The 11,184-nt window shown below is 48.8% G+C and overlaps 1 long non-coding RNA gene across 1 annotated transcript; it reads right to left on the bottom strand.

Moving 5' to 3' along the window:
* Window positions 1-816: 816 nt before the first annotated feature.
* On the bottom strand, window positions 817-1,713 carry LOC119095610 (uncharacterized). Its single transcript, XR_005093925.1, has 2 exons — window positions 1,441-1,713; window positions 817-1,182 (listed from the first exon to the last, which is right to left on the bottom strand). It is a non-coding gene; the product is annotated as an uncharacterized LOC119095610 (long non-coding RNA).
* Window positions 1,714-11,184: the final 9,471 nt, after the last annotated feature.

Below are 11,184 nucleotides of genomic sequence, written 5' to 3'. Positions count from 1 at the left end.
GAGGAGAGAGAGAGAGAAAGCAACACAGTGTCGACCCAGGGACACATGACCCACCGTTTATAGATCGGAGGAGAGATGTGGCACCCCTCCCCACAGGGATAGGTCTGCACGCCTGACCACAGGGATCACCGGCCATATCTGGCCGATGTGGCAAGGTGGTGAGATGTGGCACCATTGCGGACGCGGCCAGTTCTGCACGCATGAACACAGGGATCGCGGGCAACACGTGGCGGCGTGTATTCCGCACGACAAATCGGCTGCAAGCCTTCCACGTCATGTCATACTGTTCATAGCCATCGCCCAATCGCAACGTTACGTTATCTGACCGAACACATCACATCCCTTTTTGACTCATTTTCGAGGTGTGGTCAAACAACAAATAATGCATATTCGTATAGACCTGTCGGGTCTATGAATATCAGGCATGTCATCAACAAATACAACAAAAGCGTCTTGGTTATTCCCAGCCAGATGCATCTTCGTTGACATTTCTCTTGTCCTGTTATTAGCATTGACCTTGCTTTCCAGTTCGTAGGTGCCGAACAAGCAGGCCAAAATGACTCGTTTTGACCCTGCCAACTACGCCAAACTTATCGAATAGTCGAAGTCATTCATAAACGGACATAAACCTTACTGCATCATATGAAAACTGCTGTATCAAATGAGATAGGAATGCAGTGTAGCACGGCCGCCCATTGTTTTGGCTGTGATCGCAGCCAACCGTCCGCTGTCAGGGGGCCAATCAGCACGGACTGTCAGGTGGTCAGTCCGTCATCATCATCATCATCGTCATCGTCGTCATCGGCAAAGCGCCACTGGTCTTATTCATCGTGTATTGCTCAACGAGCTGATGCGAGTTGGCATCACATGAAGTAAAGGTTTGAACGCGCGCAGAAGCGCGTCGTTTCCATGGGTGGATTGGTATTCAAAGCTCGCTCCTGATAAGCTCTGCACTCCGCTGGCCGCGTCTTGCTCTTGATCGGCTGCTGGTTGGCAGTATCGAGCGCTTGTCTGGTGCTGGTTGTGATTGCCACCTGTTTACTTCCGATATTTGCCTGCCCCACCGCTCTGATGCGAGACGGCTCCAGTGTTGGAGGTCGAGAGCTGCCCCAGGAGGCCACTGAGCTGGGCATTATTGGCGTGTGCCTTGTTGAAGCTGCTGCCGCCGCCCGAGGCCGACCCCTGCCAACAAAGAACGCGAGCGTTACACACTGGGCGGTGAAACAGGATTACGCAGGCGGCTCAGAGCCATGACGTCACATTATTCATGGGCTGTGCAGCCTATCAACTACAGGCAACGGCTTTTGTTCTACATGCCTGGTGAAACATCGCCGCTTTGAAAGCTTCTTCACATTAATACTGTCAAGTTCGAATACAATGTAAGTGTCTCTCAAGGCGGCTTACGGCCCCTGCCAGCGACATTCCGTACCAAAGACCCACCTCAGCGCTGGAGCCGACGCTGGTGATTGAAGTTATGCCAGCCGGGCCTGCCGTCTGACCCGAAACGACGTTGCCGGCGGCGGATCCCGTGGCCGAGCCGTGACCTCCGAAGCCTCCGAACTGATTACTGACGGCTCCCGTTCCACCCAGCGAAGCGCCGCCGCCGAATCCTCCTGCCCCGCCGAGCAGACCTCCTCCGAGTCCACCCGCGCCCCCGAGGGAGCCACCTCCGCCGCGGTGACCGCCGGCACCAGAGCCTCCGCCGCGGTGACCCCCAGCACCAGAGCCTCCGCCGCGGTGACCCCCAGCACCAGAGCCTCCTCCGCGGTGACCGCCGGCACCCAAGCCTCCGCCGCGGTGACCGCCTCCGCCCACGAAGCCAGTGCTTTGAGCTCCGCCGAAGCCTGCGCCTCCACCAAGGCCTCCGCCTCCACCAAGGCCTCCGCCTCCGCCAAGGCTTCCTCCTCCCAGATGTCCACCTCCGAAGTTTCCTCCTGAGAGGTGGCCGCCACCGCCGCCACCGCCACCGCCACCGCCGCCACCGCCGCCGCCGCCACCGCCACCACCACCACCACTGCCACCGCCGAAGCCGAAGCCGAAGCCTGCTCCGCCGCCGCGGGACACCTTGCCGCCGCCGCCGGTGTTGCGCCTGTTGCCGTAGCTTCTGCCGCAGCTGACGGCGCAGACAACGCTCAGCAAGATGACGAACCGCTTCATGGTGACCTGAGGGGCAGAACAGGCCAGATGTCGGCTGCCGGGACGGGTGGCCAGCTGAGTTCGCACCAACAAGATCAAGCATAGCCTATAGTCGTTGGCGTCAACTGATTCAAAACAAACCTAAAATACCGCCGATTCTAACTCAATGGCGGTGCTGTGTTGTCAAAATGTCGTAGTCCTATTGCGGACGCCGAGCAAAGCGTGAAAACGAAGCGAAGCGAAGCAATGCAGACCTAGAAGCGGATAGCTCTGGATCACGCAACGGGGACATAACAGGAGCAGAACGTTCGAAAACAGGTAGTTCTGACTTGTTCCAACATTTTGGCTTGATTCATGAGTCTACCATAGTGTTTGATCCGCTTTGCAGATCAACTTTATGCCACTAGTCAGTTTTGCTTTTGTCGCATGGAAAAATGCGGAAGCTTAGGAAGCCAGCAACTGACGGTGGCAAAGCCATCCCAGGCCGGCAGCGGCGCTACTCTAGACACTTACCTGGTGCTGCCGAGTGGGGCGGATGACTGGACGTCGATTGCAAGCATGCCTGTGTTTTATACGCTGTGCTGACGGTATAGCCGGCGGCCCGGCCTTCCCACCGCTCTCCTCTTCACATTCATCCGCAACGGCCTAACGTGGCACAGCGAAATCACGACTGCTTGGTCAAGTACGCAGAGCCGACCAATCACAATGCGGCGTTTGCCTGTGCTTGGTTTTCCGTTGATATGTGCTACACTCAAGACAGTGATTGTGATTTCGAGAGGCCACTTTCTTAATAATGTAGTAGCGGGTTTATGGGGAAGCTGGTGAGCATATTCTCGTGACAAAACTTGTGGGAGGTCGAGGTTTTGGCCATTCTGCCAAATTTACAATTCATGGGGAGCTGCATTGTTCTACCCACTTGTGTCGAGTAGAATAGGTAGGTAACTGCAAATATGTCTGTCTTAAAGGGAGCATGCCACCGTTTTGTACTTTTCACTTGTTATTAGCTTAAACGCATGCGATTTGATCATTAATGTCATTTGCCTCGAAATCCATCTGAATAGCTCAAAATTTTTAGCCTGAGTGGTCGCTCCTGCGGTAGAAATCTCATTAAACGCCCTGTTTAACACTACGCGTTAGAAGATGACATCGTCTCCCCTATGGCCTTTACCAGAGTGGCTCTTTTAGAGGCGCACTTTGGCTTCGCGGAACGGGAGTATCATAGTCCATATTGATGCGCTAGTTCAAAATTCAACCATTGCGCTTCTTGGTAACAGGCCCTTGCCGTCCACTGGGCGAATCACAAATTCGCACTAGTAAAGGTGCCACAGCGGTTGTCATGACGACGGCTGCGTCGCGACGACCGCAGGAAAGAAGCGTTGTGCTGCTGCAAGTCGGTGACGAGGATTGGACTAAAAAAATATATACCTTGAATATGTCCTCACGGTGCTGCAGTGGCACCAGCCAGTACTATTACTGGACGTAACTGGTCTTGAGCCTTCCATGCACGAGATCCATACTAAAAAAAACTTTTAAGGATGGAGTGTGTTATCTCTCCCCCCTTATCACTGCGAGATTTACAGTGCCTCAGGCTGGAACATATGACGGGCGTTCCTGCACAGACATTCTGAACAGTGAAGCTTAGTAAATAACCTTTGACATCATAAAGGAAAAGGGTTTAGCTATCTGACATATTTTGTGTTGAAGCTTCTTCAAAACTAGAAGGAAGTCCCAGAAAAAAATGTCTTCTTTAAAATAGAATCGGTCCCACGGTCAATGCATTGGCTGACACATTCATTGATGGCTGGTGCAATACCCTTCTCTCGGGTGGAGGGTGGCGCCTTGCCCCGTGAGATCTGAAAAAACAAGAGGAGCTGCAACCATCCAATGCACAGGGTGGATTTCCCTGTATGCGAACTCACTTGTGTGATAAATTGAGGTTTTTAGATAATAATATTTACAACAAACAAGGTCGAACACGGCTAAATTCTAGACTGGTGTCAAAGGTCCCCCAAAACCTGATCATGCAACCGTCTTGCACCGAGATAATTGCTCTAAGGACATGAACACTGGTGTTCATTTATGGCCAGTAACCTCGTGTTAGTGTAGTTTTAGGATGGTTTAGTTTACTAGATCATTCAATAAGTGAGATACTTTGACCTCTTAAAAAGTTCATGAAATATGTCAGTTGCAGTTCCTGTTATTGGTAAATTCGAAATGGGCACCCATAACTACCCCTGAGAGCTCTCGAGTAAAAAAGCAGGCTGGCTAAGACCTCGGTCTGACCTTCATATCTACCCTAGGTCTTGCCAAAGATCTGTTATCCCATTGCCTGGAGCTGTGCAAAAGTTTAAAGTCACTACGCAGAGCCTTTAGGAAATTATTCCTGAAAAACCTTGGAGGGACAGGAGTAAGTTGATGCCCACTCGATCGCGTGTTAACGTCTGTTTCCAGACATACAAATGCCCATTGGGCACTAATGCAACAACTCCTATACGTAGCGTAGAATAGATAGATCAAATAATGACGAAATATTGCACATTATCGGGTCAGTTTCAGTCATCCCATCGATTCGCTGTTCTCCCCTCCCCTTTCCACCTCCTCACAGAATGCAGACACCACGTGCAAATACACCGTTAATAAAACAGCTGCGTGAAAACAGACACACACACGCGATAAGATCCGTTCATCGTGAAGCAGCGATGTTTAGTGGTGGTGTAACGTTGTTTGTATAATGTGGTGGTGTAACGCTGTTTGTGTAATGTGGTAGTGTAACGCTGTATGTACAATGTGGTGGTGTAACGTTGTTTGTATAATGTGGTAGTGTAACGTTGTTTGTATAATGTGGTAGTGTAACGTTGTTTGTAGAATGTGGTAGTGTAACGTTGTTATGTGGTAGTGTAACGTTGTTTGTAGAATGTGGTAGTGTAACGTTGTTATGTGGTAGTGTAACGTTGTTTGTATAATGTGGTAGTGTAACGTTGTTTGTATAATGTGGTAGTGTAACGTTGTTATGTGGTAGTGTAACGTTGTTTGTATAATGTGATAGTGTACGCAGGTTTGTTGATCAGTGTTCGGGAGGATGTCATGATGTGCAAGGCTGGTCTTTTGTTTCTAATTGATGTGGCTGTGAGTTCTGTGATTTCCTTGCAGTTCCAATTCTGTCATTTCCTTGCATTTTGATGTGGAGTGTGTTGGAGTGAATGATGTCGGTCAGGTGTAAGTTTTTGAAGCGCTCGTAAGGTGTGTTCGTGAAGTTTTCCAGAAATACAAAGCAAAAGACCAGCCCTGAACACTATGAAATCCTCGTGGACACTGCTCAAAGAACCTCCGTACACCACAACATGGTACACAAGCCGCTACACCGCCACTGGGTTTCGCTGCTTCATGTTGAACAGATGATGCAACGTGCGCGTATGTCTTTAAGGGTTTGTTGTATCAATAGTATATTTCTAGGTGGTGCTTACCTACAGTGAGGGGGTGGAAATGAGAGAGAAAAAGGATGCGTTGATGGTGTGGCTGTCTGTGCGTCGATCGCGGAATTAGCGAGGGATTCGCGGAAGCAATGGGTTTCGTGGTGGAAAAAAACAACATTTGTGTTGGTTCCTTGAATCACACTGAATGCACTTCAAGTGTGCAATGTATGACGACTAATTTCCCCTGTCCGTGTGACGATCGGGGAATTAGCGAGGGATTTGCGGAAGCAGCGAGCTTCGTGGTGTAAAGAAGCATTTGCGGTAGAGTGATGCATTGCCGAAGGTTTTGATGTTGGTAACAACCATGGTCATAGATGGTAGCTACTTACTGCGGCTAGACCAAATACTCTGTCACTCTTGAACTGTGTCCTCACTGTCTTCTTCTCGGCTGTCTTAGGCCAAGTATGGCGGGAAGAATGTCTCTAAATTAATTTCCATAGTTCTTCACAGAGCATGACAATGTTGATAACGGCGAAGTTTTTATCAAACAATGAACGCATGGTGACGCGTCTCAATATGTGAACTACATGTGCGTACAGACGACTCGCGTTCCCGGGACATGAGGCCGATTCCGGGGCAAAACGTAGCACTTCCCGGGTCATTCACCAACAGGTCAAGGATTATGCCGTATAGCTGCGACTAGAGGCTTTCACGACCAGGGTACACCCATGGGTACCCACATCAAACGCGTAACGGGATGGGTTGGGTACATATTTTGGTAAAATTACCGGGTTTATTACGGTGATCTGGGAGGCGTTTATCAAATGCAAAGTAGACAGCACGTCTGCACCTTTGTCTGTCATCCACATCTGATAGCACGTCTGCACATGTCTGATGAAATGTCTGCAACTTTGAGCACTTCGTCACCAACGGGTGAAAAGGAAACACACAACATAATACACTGCAGCCCAGCTTCTTAGTACATCTCCGATGATACGTAGATAGAAACGCCAAGCATTTCTTAGCCGTAGCAACACTAATGCAAAGCTTGGCTCATTGTTCACTTACTTGCTGGTTCGTCAAGAAATGCAGTGCACTTTTACTGCTTGGACTTCTTTTTTTGGTTGTGATTAGATCCATTCGGGAACGTAGCCGAGCGAGGTGCTACGCAGGCCAGAACAGTTGGGACAGTGTATTTCGGTGCCATTTGTGCAAAGAAATTTAGCATTTGGCCCCATCCTGGAACACATTAAGGCTATTTGCTTGTTTGCATTCACATCATTTTTATAACTAACTACGCAAAACAATAAGCTTCAGCAAACACTCTGAACCTATTCTTCGATGTAAGTGCCTAGAAAATGCAAACCGTTGGGTAACGGATAGAGGCAGCTGATTAGGAGTGGTATCTGGTGGACACAGTAACAGACCCACGGGAAGCGGGTGGATTGGGTCAAGAAAGTCTTACCAGTACCACTGTCGGTAACTGTGATGCTATTGGCCGCAGCAGGTATGTACATGCGTCGGCAGATAATCTCGATGATCATTAGTGGCGTCTGTTATCTCCCGCACGTTCAGGCAATGATCACAGAAAGCCAGCGGCCACAGGCTTCTCCGCTGCGGAGAGCGGTTCGCAGTTTCAACCACCCGTATACGGTTCAAAAAGGGAGCTGTTTTGAGCGTAACATGTGCAGATTTGCACGCGAACAGACGCACAGTTATCATGATAGCAATAGCGATGCAGCGTAGACGCGCAGTTACAGTGATAGTGATAGTGATGCAGCGCAAGGATAGTGATGATCGAAAACGTTGCCAGGCAACAGACCGCACGCGAGCTCACCACCGAAACCCGGCACTTTGTCAATGCACAAGCTCATGATCGAACAAAAGGCAAACGTGACTATGAGCATGCTCGACGAAATGTGCAACAAAGCGCCACGTTCGTCTGTAGCAGCAGACGCCGATCGCCTGCGGGCGAGTCGAGCCAAGCCGCATTGTGTGGCTGTCCTAAGCCGGCCCCTGCCCATTCTTGACGCTTGCGGCAGTCGTGTTCCGAGCCAGATGACGGCTAAGGAACTCAAGGACAGACAGAGGGCAATTCAAGGTCATGATTCGCGTCAAGATCTCGTGGGGGAATAACTAGGGTCCCAGGTGCGGCCGCGTCCCAACTTTCTGAGACATTGGTACTATGGACGTTGACTGAAAAAAATTACAATCAGTCGGCCCCCTCACCCAACTTAAGAGGTCTTTCACTGATCCTGTGTGTGTCGGGGGGGGGGGGGGGGTTTCTCCGATGCCCTTTCTAGAGTAAGCAAAAAGTCACTAAGCAAATCATGCAGACACTTTAGTGCTTTGATTTCAGCAGGGGAACATGTTCTGTGAAATATTCTGTGCAATGTCTAATTTTGAGGGCTCATTTTTGACACATGTTATACTCATGTTTGACGTTGTTTAACACATCGAAAGCGCCACCTTAGTCTCAGAGTTGGTACCAGTCAAAATTTGATGTGCGTGGTGTGGTTTGGCACGTCATAGGTCACAGTTATTTCATGGGCTACTGTCGGTGTTGGAGTCAGTAAGTCAAGTGTATTGCACAATTTTCGCCTTATAACACAGCACTACCAGCTTGCAATGCACTTTCCCTATTGTCACCACACAAACGAAAGAAAGAATGAGCTTAAATCGACTGATATCATCCCGATGAACTGATCATATCCAAGGAAGAAAGATTGCACTGATGCTCAAAAATAATCTGCGCGACGCTGTGCAAGCTATCCGATACCATATTGGCCCTGTTCCAGCTCACATTCGGCTCTGCTCTGCTTTTATCGTGGGAGTAAACATTAGTTATAATCCTTAACATTCATTGTTTATGCTAAATAATTCAATCGTTCTAACATTATATGCCAACTGCAATATTTGACCGTCAGATGAATTAAAAAGCCCATATTCGATACCTGCTATCTCGGAGGCATGTGTGTGGGGGAGGGGAGAGGGGGGTCACCAAGGTGTGAAGAGCGTCTGTCTGGCAAACGTTGAGTCAGGACGGGCCCGACCAGCTTCATTGGCCGAATCCGCGAAAATCTGTCGTGGTGGTCTCGCACAAACATCCTGCTTCGCTCACCGTGCTGGCCAGCTTCATGCATTCATACCTGTATGGCGCGAGTTCCGGGTAGTCTTGCAGGCAGTTCCCAGACCGGGAATTCCTGTGATTGACTTTCACGGGTGGTTGCCTACCTCTTCAGTGGAACGCCCGGCTACATAATGCATAATCGTGTCGTTAACCGGTCACCAGTGACGTCATACCAGGACGTGGCGTACACAGCTTGAGTGGTGTATCACTACCCTGCTAGTTTCAGCCAAGCTCACCGTTCACTGTCGCAGAGACGAGCAGTTGCGGACAATGTCCGTAGAGTTAGTGAAATGCACTTCTTCGTGGTGTCATATAATCGTGTTTTAATAATGACTTAAGTACCGCCTATGTCATAAGAAGAAAATCCGAGGTGCAAATAACTCATAAAAGTATTTTCGGAAAACAGTGTTCACTCAAGGTAAAGATTGCTAAATGTAACATTTACTGCCAGCCGAAACAGTGCAGGTGGCAGGCTTCAGTTCAGAGAAAGATCGGTTCATTGAACCAAAAAGTACTCTTTAAACAAGAATATCAAAGAAACATTGGTTGGCTCGATAAAAGCGGACTCATTTGAGAAAACCCAAAGCTTTGAAGCTATGCTCATAGTTAGCAGGGAGACAGCTTAAACAAAAAAATCATAAGATGAAAATGTAGTCGTCTGTGCTCACACGCATTTCATACTTTGTGATGCGTCATTATACGCTCATATATTGATAACAGCATCGTTCTTCTCAACATTTTTCTATTCTGTGGCTAACTATGGACATAAATTTGAAGCCATTCTTCCAACCTCCTTGGGCTATGACAACCGAAAAGAAAACGATCAAGACACAGCTAAACTTAGAGTTTTTGTTTATCCGTAATAAGTGGCTCGATCTCCGATCACGGTCGTTATCAACATCACAATTTTCGGGACTGCATCACGCTACAACAAATGCTGCTTTCCACCACGAAACCGTTGCTCCCGCGAATCCCTCGCTAATTCCGCGATCGACGCACACACAGCCGTGCCGCTGGCGGCCGGGCGGGCCGCCCAGACTCGACGGCGCGAGAGCACGTGTTCGTCAGCCCGGACGCTCCGTCGCCCGGGGCGAACATCACGCCGGTCCGGGCTGGGCGGCCGCCAGGAAAAACCAACGTCGTGCCACACAGCGTCCCACTCTCAGCCGGTCCAAGCGACCTCCTCCCGGGATGACTGACACAAAAACATTGGCTGTCAATGCTGGTGCGACATCGGTGAGCGAAGGCGGCACTCTTAGGGTATCGTTGCAATATACCGTCACTGACGTCATCTTTTTCCAATTTGTTGTTCACTGCTATAAACAACCAGTGAGTTTAATAAACAACAATAATTGCTATTCAACGACTATTCCCAGCGTTGTTACATTTTTTACACTGTTGCATTTTGTCACATCTTGTCCCAACTCGCTTGATATTACATAATGCTACACGTGGCTGCTAAAACGAATTTTTGGGACGGAGGACGTTGACCCCCTGCCCGAGGCCGGATGTCGCGGATAGAAGTTTTGCAGCAGCGGAGGTCATAATAATTATTACGGCCCAAGCGTGGTATGCTGCGTACAGAACGTTTTTATGTGGCGAATCGTGGAAGTAAAGTTAAAATAATTTTTCCCGCCATGCTTGGTTGATGGGATTGGAGAAGAAAACAGTGGGGAGACAGTTAAATAGTTTATTTAGTTTATCCGTAGTAAGGAGCCACCGTCTATGATCATCGTCGTTATCAACAGCAAAACCTTTGGAAGTGCATCAACGCACCAAAAATGTCATCCATCACCAAACGCTGCTCTAAGTGACTAAAACCTCTGCAAGAACAATGGCAATCCAGAGCCGCTCCTAAAAACTCCAGTCCCATTTTTGTCCGAACAACTTTTTGCGCGTGAATCAGTATACGTTGCGCCCCGCGGTCAAAAATGGCTTTGTCCGATCAAAAAACACAGGCGGAATGTCATGCCACACGCACAAGCTTATGCAAGATGGGTATACCTGTGAAATGAAATACCGCTTGTTATGTTAACATGATATAGTACGTTATCACACTTAAGTTTCTAATTACATTTGCTTAGCTTGCTGTCAACAAAAAGCTACGGGACATATAAAATGATAGCAACAATTCAGATTAATTCAGATTAATTCACGTATAATGAAATACCTACTTGCGGGTGTGGGAAAGATGAAAAAGTGCCACGCTCTGCTGGACAAGTTGCATGTGTTTTCCAGGAACGAGCAGAACATACACATTTCGGAAACAGTGTATCAGCCATTTGAAATACCGAGCAACTGAAATAGGGTTATTTTTATGTGCTGTATTCTGCCTTAGCGCTCTGAACAAAAACTAGGCCATAAGTGTCAGATACCGTTGCTGCATATTCGTCTTCACAGCGCACGCGTTCAGCTGCGTCCGGCCGGGGGTCTCAGACAACCGCGCCCGGCTGGGGAAAGTTGACTTCCCCTGGGATTTCCAAGTTTGAGGCGTCGTAAGGGAAA

The sequence above is a fragment of the Pollicipes pollicipes genome, unplaced genomic scaffold (assembly GCF_011947565.3).
Source record: "Pollicipes pollicipes isolate AB1234 unplaced genomic scaffold, Ppol_2.1 Scaffold_4219;HRSCAF=4965_pilon_pilon_pilon, whole genome shotgun sequence".
Taxonomy (NCBI): domain Eukaryota; kingdom Metazoa; phylum Arthropoda; class Thecostraca; order Pollicipedomorpha; family Pollicipedidae; genus Pollicipes; species Pollicipes pollicipes.
This window is presented reverse-complemented; position numbering and strand designations above follow the sequence as displayed.